The sequence below is a fragment of the Limanda limanda genome, chromosome 8, assembly GCF_963576545.1.
Source record: "Limanda limanda chromosome 8, fLimLim1.1, whole genome shotgun sequence".
Classification (NCBI taxonomy): domain Eukaryota; kingdom Metazoa; phylum Chordata; class Actinopteri; order Pleuronectiformes; family Pleuronectidae; genus Limanda; species Limanda limanda.
In genome coordinates, this window is record NC_083643.1 from 27,493,741 (window position 1) to 27,511,772 (window position 18,032).

Below are 18,032 nucleotides of genomic sequence, written 5' to 3' on the forward strand. Positions count from 1 at the left end.
GAGTGTGTCTCACAGAATGATGAACTGGCACTTCAGAGGGGGAAAATCAATGTGGTGCTCCCTTCCCCTCGCTCTCCCCTCTGTCTTTCTCTTTGGGTCCTAAACTCTCCTTAGAGTCCTTATACTGAAGTGTTTAAGTGTGTGTTCACCTCTATGGTTCACCTGCGTTGCTTGAAGCAGTGTCTCTTGCTGTGATTTAATGTTCCTTTGTTTCTTATTCCTTTTTAGCCTCCGAGACCCCTGCCACTTTGATGTGTGAGCACACCCACCAATAATGGCCCATAGGATACGCAGTGGAAGTAAGTGCTTCTGGTCAGATTTACCACTTTAGTGGCTCCTCCTCCCTCCACTGCCCTTGTAAATCTCAGCTCATCCGTTGTGGAAATGTTGATCAGTACAACATAGCAATCTTTAAATCACAACACACATCGGGATACAAACATCGGAGTGGTCTCAGATGTTTGTGTCCCACTGTAGCACTTGACATGAAACAGCCAAAATGAAATAGTCTATTTAGTGCAACGCAGGCCTCAGACAGTTGACATCAGGGTGTTTTAATTTTAGAGCTCCAGTATGTACCATAGTTTACATAAATGAATAAAAAACAGGAAATCCATTATATATCTTAAACAAAGAATTTGTCAAGTTCCCAAAACGTTTACATTGGATTCAATGAGCTCTATCTAGAAATGAACTAGCTTGAATTAACCGTTGTTCTGTGGGAATCGTAGAGGATCACAACAGAGGGAGGCATCTTCTGGAATCAGTTTTGGCTTATTTTGCCTAAGAATGACATTTTGTTGAATAGACGTAAAAGATAACTCTTTTATATTCCAAAATAAAACGTTTAAATAGGTACAGTATTTGCTTTGTGGTTGATTCTCCCAGGAGAGGTGGAGTTATCTGAATACTGGAGTGTGATAGCTCAGCGGTTGGTAGGTTTGACGAAGCAGGCGAAGGTTGTGGCTCTGATCAGTGTACATTTTGTGTGGATCTCTCAGGACCTATGTTAATAACAGGTGTGAACAGGGCTTAAAAAGCTGTCAATAAAAAAAATGGTCCATTGTTAGCATGTTGGTGGTTGATGCAGTCTGTAATATCTCAATAACTACTTGGTAGTTATGGCATTTGATGCAGACATTTGTGGTCACTCTTACTCTTGTTTTCCTGAATCATGTGTAGACATAAGTCAAGTTTCCATGGTACACACCCATTGTGTCAGGTTTTCCTCCATATGTGCAGGGATGGGCAAAGATAAACCCACATGTATTTATAAATAAAATACCAAATAACCCAATTGTCAGTGTATCAAAATAAACTACACAATGCAGGAGCCACACCATGTATCAAACAACTGTATTTTTGTATTTAAAAAATACAAAATATATATATATATATACGATACCAGTTAACTCCCTCACCTTTTTTAATCTTCATCTGCCTCTCTCTCACTCATGTATCTTCTCATAGTTTACTGCCTATCGATGCTCTTATATCTGCCTCCATCTAGTTCAGGCAAACAAAAGAGGGAGAAGGACATTGAGGAGTGCATATTCAATTGGCGTGCCCACACAGTGTTGATCACTAGCACGTTATTTGAGAAAAATTCTCAAGAAACACATCACAGCAATTAGACTTAGAGAAGTTGTGAGGTAAAACAAACACAGTGCTGGAGGGATAGCGACCTGTTGTTTCATGACTTTGCAGCGCAATGTTATTAATGACACTAAGGTACAAAACACGTGTGTTCACTTAAACCATCTCTGAAACGCTTTATAGATTTGTTCCTGTGCACAATCGTCGGAAACTTTACATAGGCTGAATGTAGCAACCTAACATTAGCTGTGAGGGCTGCTAACGTTACTCAGGCTAGTTAACAACAATCCAATAATTTCGATTTAGCCAGGAACTGTTAAGAATTGTGGCAATGGATGCTAAACATTGACAGAGAGCTGGCAATCAACACGCTTCTTGTGCTTCTTCTTTGGGTCTTGCTTCGTGCTGGATCATCGATTTTCCTGAGCCTCAATGTTCTGTTGTCAACAAGCCTGGATAAATTAATGAGTAGACACCAATCAGAGGCTGCATGTATTGATTTTCATTTTCATCAAGTCATCAGGTATAGACGTCTCACAGAATGTATTTTTTAAATTCAAAAATACAAATCATTAAAGTATTATGATACAAAATATGAATACATTTTCATCAAACCTATCAAAAACAAATTCCAAAACACAACCTTGTATTTCAAATACACATTCCAAATACATGTATGATAAATACTGGCCATCCTGGGGATAATTTGAGTGAGCAGGTGTGTTGTGTCCTGGCTGACACGAGCTCTTGTGATGAGGGTGAGACAATCCCTGTTCGTTCTGGAAGGCAACGCTGTCCTCCTGTCATCCTTCCCCCTGATATTAAGGGCGTGGAGAAGAAGACTTAGACTGGTATCCATGTGTGGTGAAGGGATGGAGGTGTCTATCTGTCGATCTGTCTGTGTGTCTGTCTGTCCGTCTGTTTGTCTGTCCATCCGTCTATCCATCCGTCTGTCAGTCCATCTATCCATCCATCTTTCTGTCTATCTGTCTATCTGTCTGTCTGTCTGTCTTTCTCTTTCTCTGTCTCTCTGTCTCTTTGTTAGTTTGTCTATCAGTCTGTTTCTCTGTGTCTTTGTCTGACTGTCTATCAGTCTGTTTCTCTGTCTCTTTTTCTGTCTGTCTATCAGTCTGTTTCTCTGTCTCTTTGTCTCTCTGTCTATCAGTCTGTTTCTCTGTCTCTTTGTCTGTCTATCTATCTGTCTTTAAGTCTTTGCTTGTATCAAGGGGTACAGTTTAGGCTTGAAGCTGTTGTGTGTCAGTAGTAAAATATTCATAATACGTGCAGGGAGTTTGACAAGCTGCTCTGACACCTCCGAACACTCCACCCTCATTTTCATTTCCTTCCTGGCTCCGGCATGTTACTTCACAGCTCTGCTGTTCAGCACCATGCTCTATGCTCAGTACAGTCATGATGAAAAAAACCCCACAGTGCACTTACTTTTACTTACTGTATGAGTATCTTCTATCTGAGTCTCTAGAGATATAGATTCCAATCGGAAGGAATGATAAACCTTTGTTAGCTGCTGAAGTCGTATATAACCAACCCGGCACGTAGGAGTAATGTGCTCACAGCACCACAGACTGCATTTATCCATGTTTCTTTACTTGTTACCTGTTCACTGAGGGTGATGGAGAGAAGCTCAGCAAACAGACGCGATATACATTTGACATTTTACACGTTAACAGCAATGTATTTTCTTTAGTTGAATTTGTATTGTTCTTTTTAAGTATTCTAGTTACTTTCATTGACCATCGGACTTGTTTAAAAACCTGATATTGCATTTAAATACTGATATCAATTTACAGTAGAAATTAAATAAAAGTTGTGTTCCTGTTGAAAACCGGCCTAATTACGTCTTTATTGAATCTTTTTTTGTTTATTTTTTACTTACTCCCAGTTGAGGTTGAACCCACCATGGTTTCATCTCAAGGAATAAGGCCCTAATAATAGAACAGCTTTATTATAAAGACATTGACCTATGCACATTTACAAAATCAATATTCTTTGCCAGGTCTCTTCCTACATCTAGCAGCTAAAACTGTTTTTTCTTTTCGTCCGCATAATGTGTTTCTTCTACTCGTATTTTTCTAATACAATAATTGATCCTTGTTGGGAAATATTCAGTTCTGCTGCCAGTGCACTTCCATGTCTGTGATTGGTCATACGCAGTAAACACCGCCCATTTTATGTGCACCCGCTCATATATTAGGAAAACCTGGATGGAGTTATCGAGTATATTACCAGCGTCCTTGGACCGCTTAGCCCGACTGCGTTTGGAAGGTCAAGTTCAGAGGGATGACTGAAAGATATCCTGGGTATGACGAAACTCGCCCCATAGTACAGGCCCCAAGTCTGTTTTTATCATGTGGTCCAGTTTAGAAAAACAATACATTAAGTTATGGTATGGATAGAGTTAATACGTTTCAGCAGCTTTCTAGTGGAACATCCCCACATGAAAGGTAGAAAAGCTGCTATCTCGAAAGCAAACCTGTTTCCGTCCAAGGCTCTATAGCTCTGAGACAGCATTGATCAGCTGCTCGCTCTCTGCATGTTTCTCTGCACCATGCTGCAACAGAATGATTAGCCTCAGGGGGGAAGGTAAACAGAAGTGGGAAAAAAGTTGCAAATCATCTTTTCATTATATTTTTCTGCAGCCTTGCTCTTTAGTCATCATCACGGAGCCGAGGCCTCTATCTCCAAACTCTATATCAATATGGATTTAGGAGTCTCCCTGAAGCAAGGTCCTCAGCTAATTAAATCTTATAATCACTTTGTACTGTAAAAACACAAGCCAGGAGGAGGGGTCGTGTCAGGACTTGGCAGTTTAAACGAGGGCCAGTGGAGTTTTATTTAACAAAGGCAGCTAATTGGGTCAGAGCTCTTTATCCTCATAAAGCACCAAGGTTCTCCAGTCGGGACGCTCGCGGCTCTTTGTGCTCAAGCGGAGTTTCCAGTCTTTCTAGGAGAGTGAGAGGAGGGAGAGCGAGGTTGCAGCGCTGACCGAAACAGCCTCTGTTGTCAAGGCTACAGCAAACAGGTATTTTATATTGTTTTTACGGTTTGGAGGAAGTCAGGTCTGCTGTGAGAAAAGTGATGGGATTCACAGCAGCTCTATGCTTACAGTGAATTCCAATAGAGGAAGGTGCTACAGAGACGTACAAGTCCATAAACTTCTTCTATCTTTCATCTGAAGAGGGGGGATCGTTCAAGCAAGGCACTGCGTGCTCCACTGATGCAGTTGTGAATACGATCCTATCGCTGCCATGTCAAACTCTCATCACATCTCCTCTCTTTACTTTGTATAATCACCTGCATTGTTAGGACTGTATTCTTGTTTATCCTATGCATAATTTAAATGTGTATAAATAGTGTAATATTTTAATTACAGAGTCTTCAATCTGCACTTGAAAAATGCTAATTTTACTCGTCTATTGTACCAGGCTTTGTAACTTGTGTTTAATATTGCAGCAAGCTCTAGGTTATCGTCTTTATTCATACATGCCCAAACGTGATCAATAATTATCTAGTGAATACTGCTTAGTTATCAAAAGCAGTTAACTACAACAACAAGTAAAGAAGCTGTTTTCATTCTTCACTTTCACTCAAGTAAACACTTTTAATTTATCGCCACCTTAGTCGGTTTTAGACTGAATAGTTGGGAACACAGAAAAACCCTTCATTATAAATTCACGTAGAGAAATAATGCACAAAAAGAGGAGAACCTCACCAGGGTTGTTTTCTCATCACTCCCCCCCCTTTGCTGCTCTCACAAGCCAAAGGAGTCGCTGTGTGTCTGCGGCTGCTCTGTTCACTGCAGCTCTGACGTGGTGACCTCGCGTTTCCTCCATCTTCTGTGTTACTCACATTTGTTTCTGTCCCCGGGGCTCTTCGTCTAAAGAGCCCGGACTGAAGAGGCAGCCAGGGCCAAGCACAGTATGGCGGGGTTAGCACTGCCCTGGAGAAATCTTCACCGCGACCTGATTTCTTTCACTTGCTCCCCATATTCCCTAGATCCTCCGCTCATAATCACACGATCCTCTGTCAGAGCCATTTGTGGGGAAAAACTTCTCTAACAGCAGTGAAACTAGAACACGATTTCAGAGTCCAGTGACGTGCATTGTGGTTGCAGTTCCAGCACCAGGCTGTCAGGTGTCCAAGCAGATTTATCTTTGAATGATTAATCAGGCAGATAATTGCATCCATAATAAGAAAAAAATGCATAATGTCTGCCTGTTACTGTTCTCATGAATCCTCGTCAAAACTGCATATTTGCAATATCAGTGGGAAACCGATGCATCGAGGAAAACCTCTCATAGCAGTGTGTCATATTCATCTCGCTTAGATCTGAGTCAATATTAGTGATTGGTCCCCAAGTCACGTTCAGCCCCATCTTTTCATTCCAGCATCTGGATTTAATTGGAGCCACACTGTAAAGCCACAGCTGTTCTGCCTGTTAGGACAATAAATTACCCCAATTAGGAGTCAAACAAAGGAGGCTGTCTGACACCGGCGGCCACTGCCATGCCGGGAGATGATAATGCAATGAAATGAGGCTTCTCACCAACGTGAAGCTGTGCAGAAACACCTGCCCCATCATCTCCCTGATCAAAACACAGTTCCAGTCCAGCGGATATATGGAGCAGGAGAAGATTGGCCTGCATGGCCTCAGTCGCAGTAGCTTCTGGCGTGTAAATGAAACGTAAAAAAGCGTCACCGTGTAGGAAATCAATGAACGGTATGTTATATAATTGCAGGGCAGATGATTAATTGGTGTTCGGATGATGAGTTGTGGGTACATCCAGGTTTTCTGGCAGCGGCGGGACATATCGATAGCATCAGTAATGAGGCTAGTCATGAGGGAAGGTTTAGGAGGATGTGGAATTGAATGAACAATAGGAACATCTGTGCCTCACTACACAGCTAGGGCATAATTGTGACCATATTTCATTTTCCTCTTTAAAAGCCAGTCGTACTACACTTGCTGTCCAAGTCCCTGAAAGATGAGGCGTATTTATTTGGCTCACTCCGACACATTCAGCAGCTTTAGCAACTAAGGTGGTCTCCCTTTCAGAAAAATGTGGGGTAGCTGCATCTGTGATGACGGCCTCTGTCTCGATCGGAACTCTCTCCACGTCTCCGCCAGGCCACGCCATCCCTTTGTCTCACCACTTGCTGTGAACACACCATTAAGCCAGCCATAGTTTGACAAGAAAAATGAAGTGTGCTATTTCCTGTGGCCTTGAGTGTCTTCCTGAATAATGAGCGCATTGCCTGGACCCCCCCATGCCCCCCCTCCCACTCCCTGCCATTGGTTTTTCTCTTTTCCTTGAAGCTCCCGTCTGCTTAGAGAGTGAAGGGGTCTTGAGGTTGGCATTTGTCTCTGGGAAAGAAAAAAAGTGGTCACGCAAGACCTGTCAAACTAAAGCTGGGAAGCTTAGGGGAAAAAGGGATAGATGAATGAAGTGGATTTTATTGACAAAATCCTCATCCCATGTCACAGTATTAGAGAATTCTGTATCTGAGGAGATAACCGTCACGACAGAGCGTCATGAAATGATGCAAACAGCTTGCGCGAGCCAAATTAACTGGCACTGTCTCCCATATTACTTATTATTATTTTATTTTTTTTAAACGTGTCGAATTTGTCGGCAGCAGAACTGGATCACAGCAACACTGAAATGCTGAAAATAAACGGAAGCTCCGGTGCTAGCTCCTCGTCCAGCCTAACTTCTCCCGATTACCAGCGTGTGAGCAAACAGTCTGACATGACTGACCTCCTCTCTGAGAGCTGTGGGCATGACTGGACGGCTCTCCCTGCTTATTATGACAGGAGTGTTATAGCAAGGGGAGAAAAGTCTGCACCGTGGCGATAGCACCGCAGGAACGTATAGGCTATTATCCACCATTGTGTGGTGCTGGTAATGGTGAGAGAGAGGGCATCCTCTCTGTAATGGTGATGATGCATTTTGAATGGGTAGTGCCTATTATATATCAGTGAGTGATAATGGCTGCAGAGAGCCTCCTCTCGGTTGTGGTCATGATGCCAAGGAAATTCATAAAGGTCCACACAGAATATACATTGCATGCCATCTTGGTTTTATGGTGATAGCTGGAATGAAAGGAGTGGCAGAGTTTTTCTCTGTCTGTATTGTAATAATGGTTGGCCAGTCCGTGTGTTCAAAGAGCGTGAATATCCAGGGAAGGGATGAAATTGACAAGTGTCTGTGTTTGTGTGTGTGTGCGTGCGCGAGTGCATTCGGCCGCATGCATGTGTGCAGATGACAAACAAGAGGCACGCAGTAGAAAGAGAGCGTTAGTTAGCTATCTGCTCTGCTTGGCGCTCTGCCGCCCCTGTGATGTATGTTTATGGCCCATCATCTCTAGCCAATTACCCTGCCTCAGTGTGGGAGCACCGCGCCTTCCCATCACAGCCGTCAATGTCTGAGCGTGGAGAGAGAGACAGCGACAGTTAACGTTCCTGGACATCCTTGACAAAGCGCTGTTTTCCTTAGGGGGCTCTGGAGATTCATCTTCAAAAGTAAGCCACTGGGTAGAGGAGTCTGCCGTGTCTATGGCTGCTTTGGCTGCTTTGGGAATCGGAGACTTGTTTACTGTGTGTTAATGTGAACGTGTGTGTCTCTCTGTGAGTGTGTGTGTGTGTGTGTATGAGTGTGTGCTACAATTTAGGACAGTCTGTGTGCAAACTTGGCAAATCTCCTGTTTCCCACGCACTCTTGTGCTTGCATCCGTCTGTGTGGATCATTCACAGTTCGATACATTGATGTGTGCATACTGTCGGACGCCGTAAATGATGTGAGATCATTACTGTCATTCAGAAAAATCTACAGCTGTGAAATAACCTTGGCATGTTGGCTGTCTTTGTTTCCCAGATACAGCCCAGGCAGACATCTTCATGTATCCCGTCCTCCAGGTCAAGCTGCAGACTTTCTCCCACAACATCTGACTTTTACAAGGTAATCCTTTTCACCTGCTTTTTTACACAACGAAATGATGTGCTGAATTGTTCTGATTTCAGCATAGCTGCCCCAGACTGCCCAGCCATAAAATGCTCTCCAGTAGAGAAGTAATATTAGACAAGGTAAATCGAATCCAAGTCTTGGCGCAACATCCATGAAGACTAATTTGCTTTTAGAGGGAGGGAGATGTTTTTAACCCTTTTGACACTGATGAGGAGTGCGACTTTATTGAATCTCATCACATTTAGATGATCTGTGATACTGAGACAAGACAAGGGCTTATATGTTTTTTATCTCTCTGGCTCCATATTCATACGACATGACAGATTGAAACTACAAAGCTGTGTTTGTGTTGGCTCGATGAAGTTATGCTGGTGCCCAGAGGGTCGATCAGGGAGAGAAAATATTGACCGCCAATAGTTACACTTTGCTGGTGTTATTGCTTTTCACACTTGTGTGATACAGACAGCAGTCACCCAGCACAACATTTGTAAACCCGAAGCCATATTGACAGCTGTGTCTCTCTTCTGTCTAGGGCAGCATATCCAGTTTATTATATTTACTTTTTATGTTATTTCACTCAAGTGCTTTTGTTGCAAACACATAATATGAAAATGCCGAACGAGACGAGAACAGAAGAAAATACTTACAGTTCAGATGAGACGCGAAACCCACAGGGGCCTGCTAAATTAAGATGTGCAGCAGAATGTGTGTGGGTTGTATGTGTGACTTCTTTTAAATATGCTGTCGAGTTTGACTTGCTCAGTCAGCCTCTGTGACTCTCGGTGTGCACACAGTGGAAGTCAGTTTATCACATCGACATGAGAGCAGAGCTCTTAGACAGTGTCTGTACTCAGCAGCAGTACAGGGTCGTCTTTTATTATAAACTCACCAAATCAGATTTCAGTGTTTACTTGTTGGTAAAGCAAGAAGGGGAGGATATAAATGTCATACTTTCAAGACTAAATTTTGTAGAATTGATCTTGTGATGAGCATCTAGTTCTAAACATTTCCTCATCCAAATGACTGACTCCGAGTAAATTGCAGTCGAAAACAAATATAATCTGTAATTTAAATTCTTTACTTTTTGACATGTTTTAAAAGTTTGGAGAAAATCTGCTGTTAAGCTTGACGGATTGGTCATTGCACGCTAACTGTTAGGTCAACACAACGCCTCTCCCTTTCATATGAGTGAGTGGGGTGCAGAACTCGGTCCAGTTTGCTGTGAGTGTCACTGCTGAGAATGTAGCAACACATACTCTGCAAAAAAAAGGCACTGATGAAGAACACGAACAGAACAGGTTTGACACCAATGTATTTGCCCCAGGAAGACCGCTTCAGGCTCGTGCTCCTTTCATTGCCTTGAAAAACCTCTGAGGTTTTCAATAGTTTTCTGCAGAATACCTCATCTTTACCAACTGTTTCTTTCTGTTCTCAATCTCGATGCTTTCTCATTATTGAGGGGTAGTAGACCTCCTCTTCACACACTCGTGCCTCCAGCAAAATCAATGTTGCACTAGACGTGTGTGTCGAGTTAAAAAAAGTTTGACCAGGCGAAACTACGCAGCGGGATTGCAAGTGGCAGCTGAGAACATCTGACACTTGCTACCAAACAAAGGCAGGAGTGACGAGCATTAACTAGGCTTCATAGTGGACGATCACGGCATTAATCACCATTTTAATCATTTTATTTAATAATTTCCCTTAAAAAAAGGAGCATTGTGACATTGTGAATAATCTAGTAGAGAGCAATTGGCATACCTCTCTCGATCTGTGATATAACTGATGAAAGAACTCAACATTGCCTGCTAGCTAAAATGCTGTTTTTGTTTTTCCTTCCTATAACATTTTTAAGTGCCACACTCCAGTGAAGTAGACATTTGGCATTCTGCAATTTTGGAGACTTGAAACAACTCAAATCGCTCATTGATATGATCTTTAGTGTTCTCATCTGCTTCAATGGCATGCCAAAATGCGCATGCATTAAAGATTCATGCAAACAGCTGTTTATTTTACAGGACAAGCACGGCACAGAGCGAGGCTGTGTGCTTCGATTTCAAATCAGGGAAGCCTAAAGGAAATTGGGAGAATATTACATACAGAACAGGCAATGAACCCATGCTACATGCCCCAAAATAAACAGATAAACATTCCTGAGCCTCAGAGTAAAAGTGCAAGTAATTCCTGTAGTCAAAGAAAGAAACTGCCTTTATATCTGATGAACTAGTATGAGGTAATACAAAACCAGATATCTACCAAAACAGACCCATAAAGAAACTAGAAAGGTGCTCTGAGAGCACATACCACTGCCAAGACTAATGCCCTCTCTGTTCATGTCAAAGCAGTGTTTCGCATGAATTCTCTAGACTGTGGCTGCCCACCATCTTTTTAATTTGTCCTGTCCTTTTGAAACTTCTCATAATAAGAGATCTCTAACTTTGTTTTCCGCTCAGTCGCTGCATTGTGTAGCTGTTTGCTGGGCTATTTGCAGCATGCTTGCTCGTGCTACCGTCCATAAAGTTTTTACAGTCCACCTATAGAGTAAGACCTCAGTTTCAGCTGCAGTTGTGGCATGCAATGAGCTTCTTTCTCTCTGCACTTACACATTTAGTTGTTGAGTCATTTAGAAATACGGCTGGCCCCAGGTTTAGTTTGAAAACCACACACAGATGGCCGCCCACATTGAGTTTGGTTCTTCTAGAGATTTCTTCCATTTAATGAGGGACTTTTTCTCTCTCGACAGTCCCCAAAGTGCTGCTCGTTGTGGGAACTGTTGGGTTTCTCTATAAATTAATTAAAACTTCATCGCCTAAAATTTAATTTTATTGAATACCTTTTTATTGCCAAGCACTCTCTAACCATGTTTAGATAAGTGCTAAACAAATAAAGTATTTAGCAGGATTATTATTATTATGCTTATTATGATTATGATTATGATTATTATAAACCATATCAGTAGCAGCAGGTTGAGTTGATATATTGTCATTTCCACACAACACTTTACTTTGGCATTTACCTAAACAAGCATGACTGTTGAATTGTGAAGCATCACAGTCACAGCAGGTTTGAGAGAAAGTCACGGCGGTGATCAGGATGACATTTGTAGAATATTTCACGACAGATGCAGTGATAATATATGCCAGCTCCTGACAGCCGTTGAATTCAGAGGCTGAGTTACGTATGTTAGGCATGAGATACATATTCACAGCCAGTGCCTGCGTTCCCTCTCTTATGCCCTTATGCACTCTGACGCTCCTGTTTACTTTTCCTCTTGTGTATCCTGATAAACTCTTTCCTGCTTTTGCTCCGCTGTTTGGGGAGGCTGAGGATTTGTCGCTAAACAAAGCTTCATTAAATATCTTGATGTGCTCTGCATGGAAATGGATTCAACATTTGAATACAGCTGAAATTGAGGTGCGTACGTGTGTGTGTGTGTGCCTGTGTGTGCTATTATCCGCTCCATGCCCCACAAAAATACTTTAAGTGATCTTTAGAAGTGTAACACAATAGCTTTCTCTCCTCCACTGAGACAGGCCGTGACCTCCTCGCTGTTGCTCAACAGTGACCATTTGAATTGCAATGGGACAGGCTGATTGCCAATGGACAGCCCACACAAAAGTATTGCCGAACTGAATCAAAAGGCAGCTTTGTGATTTCTAACACAAACAATGCAGCGAGCTCCAGCCAAATGCTTTCTGCGATGCTATTTTGTTACAGTGTGTGGAAGGAAAAACCATTGAAGGCTTTAAGTGGCTAGAGTGAAGAAGACAGTGTTTTCACCTATCAGTGCAGAGCCGCACCTCTCTCAAAGCCACCTGCCATGCTCAATAATGCAATGGTGAGATATCCCTGTCGAATTGCAGTATTAAGCAGATGATCCCCTTTGGAAATAACAGCTGGTTGTGTTTTTGTTTTTAACGCCGAGGCTCCATCACTGCCCGTCACTCCTCGTTCGTCAGCAGCTGTTAGCCATGCGTCCTATGTAATTGCTCAGCTATAGTGCACTGATTTCCACTGCCACTTAGGAGTTGGATAAACGCACTGTAATTTAAACATTAAGGCAGTTGAGCACAATTCCTGTCCATTTTCTTTGCGAGCAGCTGGATAAAAACACTGGTGCTTTCTGTTAAGCAGCTCACTTTGTGCTGGAGCGAGAACGCAGCCTCTGCAGGATGTGTGTTTTTCATGCTGCACAGTGGCGTATTCTGTGAGGATTTCTGAACGGTGCTCGTTTAGTACAGAGTTTTTTCCATCTTCTGAAATCATCTTACCTTGATAGCTTTTTATGCATCTTGAACTGCTGAGGCATTCTTACTTTTTTCTTCCCCCAAAAATTCCGTCACGGAATAAGACAACTCGTCAGGGCCCCCTCATCTCTCCAAAGCTTTTCATTTTCTAATTAATTTTAAACTGCACCATGGGGAAGCCTAGCTTAGAATACAACGGGTTTGGCAGCTTCATATAACTTCCTCATTTCAAACCGAAATGTTGAGACGATTCCTTATTTTTCTTTCTCAGTTAAATGAAAATCCTCCCTCAAACATTGTAGTTATGTATGTTCTCATGCCTGGAAAGTTCCAGTGCAGTTAATAGGGTTTTATGAAATATTGTCTATTGTCAGTGTGACACATTAATCCTCAGCGTCAGGTTTTGTGTCATTCACTCAGAAGCCGGAGTCCAAGGTTTTCTGTCTAGACCTATCACCCACATTCAATGTTTAGAAATCCATCATAGACTGAGTTAGAAAAAAACATTTTTGCAGTTTTTTTGTTTTATTACATTATCAGCTCACATTTGTTCAACTGGAGGAGATGTTTTTTAATCACAAGACTATTTTAGGAAATTCCTCTTACATAAGAAGCGCACAACAAAAATAATAACAATAATAATCACAAGTTTCCCTCACCGGATAACAATCTTATCAAGCTAAATATAACACATATTAACATTTCATAGTTTGCCTCGTAGTGCTTAATAAAGTGCAACACCCTTAAAAGTGGGTAAAAAAAACTTAGAAACCTCACAGAGAGTCGCCTGTGAGGGATCTGTCTCCCAGGATAGACAGAATTATTATCAGCAAAATATCAATATTTACAACATTCATGAGTAAAAGCAAATACATGGAGAGGTGTTTATAAGTTAAAAGTATTTACACAAAAGAAAATCTCTGACAGAGATGATAGGAGCAGTAATGATGCTTTTTACGATAGAAGTATTGTCAGTAATAGTAGAATATATGAGGAGGCATTTTCTATATCTAAGCAATCTATTGTTTGTCGTAATCCACAAGCTCCTGCTACTACACACAACACAAATATTTCCCAGTGCCTTCAAGTCTGAGCATATCAAAGAGTGTATTGTTCCTTCCCAACTTGGAGGTGCACATTAGCAATGTGTAAAGCTTCCCCCTGAATTGTGGGTGTAGAGCTCTATCTTTGGCAAAGACACCCACGTGGTTTGTTTCTGCACGCTGGAAACTCACTCAGCGTTCTTTATCTCTCTCCGTTTGGTGTGAGAGGAGGCTCGAGTGCCGACCCCACGGGATGTCAGCTCTCACCGATGCTCTTGGACTTTCGGTAACATTTTGCCCCAGTGTCAGGGAAGAGGAGAGGAGAAGCGGAGCGAGAAAGAGAAGACTATGAGCTTAATGTAGATCTGTCATCAGCTGGCTGCAGATCAAAAGAGCAGCATTGGCAGGCGGAGCACAGAATCCATTGGAGCCTCCTATCTATGCCAAGCTTCAGCTTCTCTGAGGTAGATGAGCACACAGGGGCCTGGCTCGAGGCGAGTATTGTGTGTCCGCTTTCTGCAGCAAGTATGTGTGTGTGTGTTTGTGTGTGTGTGTGTGTGTGTGTGTGTGTGTGTGTGTGTGTGTGTATTTTTGGGAGACGAAGAGTTGTGGGCACACGCACGTTGTCTCAAGGCAAGGATCTGGCACTTTGAAAATGTCACCAAAAGCCCAGAAACAAAAAAGAGAAGAGTGTGATGAACAGACGCATGTGCTCTGGGAGGTGTGGGATTTAGAGAGGGAGGAAGGCAGAATTATTCTCTAAGAGTGGGAGACGATGGCACAAAGACGGAGAGATGCAGAGTTTTCTTGACTGTACTCCTCTGCAGCATCACTGTACAACTGGTAAGTGCAGCCTTAGGAGGTTTGTAGGGTTATCATCAGGATGGTTGAATTTGTTGTTTCACTTTATGCGCTAAATACTCATTTACTCATTCATTTAGTTTCAGCTTAATAAGTTCTATTACATTTTGTGCCTACTATTCCCTTTAGTTATCAAGCTTAATGTTGTATAGTTAATAGTTTGTCCTATGCCAGCACCCAAATCCAGGATACACTTCTTAACAATAATAATAATCATGATAATTATTATAAGATAAATACAACAATTCTAATTATTATTTATATTATTATCAATAAAAGTAATAAATGCAGGTTAGAGTCCTTCTAGTTTTCCCGTGATGATTCCTTATGACTTGTGAACTTGGCCTTTCATAAAACAGAATGAAAGCTCAGGGGTTGCATTTTAGTCAAGCTTAGACAATATCTCAACAATTAATCTGTCAAAATGTTTTAAGTGGCGGCCCTACTAAGTAGTGTGCCTTGAGATAGTGTATGTTATGATTTGGCCCTTTGGAATTAAAATTGAATAAAATATAATAATGAAATTGATAAGATAATGATAATTTATAAGTAAATCTACATTAGATTTCTCCCTTCCACAAATAGAATAAAGCCAATTCACTGATTCAGTTTAATAAAGTATGCTTCAAATACATCAGTTTCAATTAATAAAACAACTTTATAACATAATCAATACACCAACACCAAAAGCTTGTAAAAGTTGAGAGGTTTGAAGTTCCACAGAAAAGAAGCTAGTGACATTCACTCTTAAATAGAACAGTAGATATATATTCATTAAAGCGCTTGGTTTGAGATTTAGTGTTAACATCTAAGACTGAACTCTCACCTCTATTGAAAGGGAAGAAGCACTCCATGTAAGTACCATACAGAACTAGACTACACACTAGGAGGGGTGGTTGTGTTGATGGCAGAACATTTCCAGAGCCTTAGATAACAATATCACTTAGGTTCCGACACAATCTTGAATTTAAGATGCTCATAAAAACTGCACTGAATTTGTGTGACCCCATCCCTCACACGCATGGTTGTTGCTTGTTTTCCGAGATCAATGACATGCAGTGGGGGAAAAAACATGCTCCAAGTGTTTGCATATTTGGTTGTGTTGTATGTATTTAGGGCCCGAGCACCGAATGGTGAGAGGCCCTATTGAAATTGTAATGATTATTAGGGCCCGAGCACCGAATGGTGAGAGGCCCTATTGAAATTGTAAGGATTATTCTTATTATTATTATTAGGGCCCGAGCACTGAATGGTGAGAGGCCCTATTGAAATTGTAAGGATTATTAGGGCCCGAGCACCGAATGGTGAGAGGCCCTATTGAAATTGTAATGATTATTAGGGCCCGAGCACCGAATGGTGAGAGGCCCTATTGAAATTGTAAGGATTATTCTTATTATTATTATTATTATTAGGGCCCGAGCACCGAATGGTGAGAGGCCCTTTTGAAATTGTAAGGATTATTAGGGCCCGAGCACCGAATGGTGAGAGGCCCTATTGAAATTGTAATGATTATTATTATTAGGGCCCGAGCACCGAATGGTGAGAGGCCCTATTGAAATTGTAATGATTATTAGGGCCCGAGCACCGAATGGTGAGAGGCCCTATTGAAATTGTAAGGATTATTCTTATTAGGGCCCGAGCACCGAATGGTGAGAGGCCCTATTGAAATTGTAAGGATTATTCTTATTATTATTATTGTGACTAAAGTGAATTGGCTTTTTGAGGGCTTTAACATGCTGAACTTCTTACCAAACTTTGCAGATAATTAGAGAGTAGTGAAAATTTACGTATTCTGGAGTAATTTGAAATGGGCGTGGCAAAATGGCTCAACAGCGCCCCCTGGAACCCAGCCCCTAGGTTTCCACATAACCGATTTTCACCAAAATCGGGCAAGAGGTGTATCGTGACAAATCATGAAAAAAAGTCACAAAGGGCATTATGAAAAACGCAACAGGAAGCCCACCATTTTGGATTTAGTGGCCATTTTGGCCATTTTGGCCATTTTTGCTTTGACGTACTTGTCCCAGGGCTTTCATCAAATCAACTTTTAATTTAGATGAGTGTCATCACAACAAGATGGAGAAAAAAGTTGACTTAAAAAATTAACTTTTCGTCTCACCTTGTGACCTTGGCGTGGCGTCAAAGTTTGATTAAACGCCATCAAAACACGAGCTTCTGTATCTCGCACATACATGATCCAATCAAATCCAAACTACACACATAAGACAAGAGTCCCGGCCTGATGACATCTGCACTGAAATCATGACTTAATATCACAGCGCCCCCTGGTGGCTACAGGAAATGTATGTTTTTTTGCATGTCTTACACTTGGATGTATTTCTCCTCATCCACTGACCTCAACCATGTCAAACTGTATCAAATGGGTCTCAAGACATTGATAATGAAGATATAAGATTACTGTGACTTTTCGTCAAACGCCATACTAATGGCGTGGCATCAAAGTTCATCAACTCGCCATGACACATGAAATTGCTGTAACTTCCGTGTTCATGGTTCCATCTCACTCAAACTACACGTGTGTGTTAACATCCCCCCCCTTAAGATATTCATATGGTTTTAAGAAATGGGCGTGGCAAAAAAACTGACTAGTGCCCCCTAAAGGGCAGCCCTGGCACTACGATTGGTTGACATGTACAAAAATGTATTATGGCATGTGTCTTTTCATAACAAACAAATAAGTCTCTTGGATCGATATGTTAGACCAAACAGGAAGTCCGCCATTTTGGATTTAGTGGCCATTTTGACCATATTCCACATTTTTACTTTGACATACTTGTCCCAGGGCTTTCATCAGTTCATCTTTAAATTCAGATGAGTGTCATCACAACAAGATGGAGATAAAAAATGATTTAGGGATTGTTTTTTCGTCACACCGTGTGACCGTGGCGTTGCGTCAAAGTTCATCAACTCGCCGTGAAACACGAAATGCTGTAACTTCAGTGTTCATGGTTCTATCTCACTCAAACTACATGTGTGTATCAACAGCCCCCCCCTGAAGATCTTCATATGGTTTTAAGGCCGTGTGACCGTGGCGTCGAAGTTTGATTAAACGCCATCAAAACATGAGGTTCCTTACTCGGACATATATTGTCCAATCAACTCCAAACTAGACATGTAAGACTAGAGTCCCGGCCTGATGACATCTACACAGAAATCATGACTTTAAATCACAGCGCCCCCTGGTGCCTACAGGAAGTGAAGCGTTTATTGTCCAATTGAGTCCAAACTAGACATGTAAGACTAGAGTCCCAGCCTGATGATATCTACAAAGAAATCATGACTTT

General features: G+C 41.7%; 1 protein-coding gene across 1 annotated transcript in view; it reads left to right on the plus strand.

Annotated features, from left to right (window-relative positions):
- Window positions 1-8,529: 8,529 nt before the first annotated feature.
- The window catches only part of mgat4c (mgat4 family member C), a 53,875-nt gene continuing 44,372 nt past the window's right edge, over window positions 8,530-18,032 (plus strand). The window contains exon 1 of the mRNA XM_061077108.1: window positions 8,530-8,573. The gene's annotated coding sequence lies outside the window, so the exon portion shown is untranslated. The remainder of the gene's footprint in view (window positions 8,574-18,032) is intronic.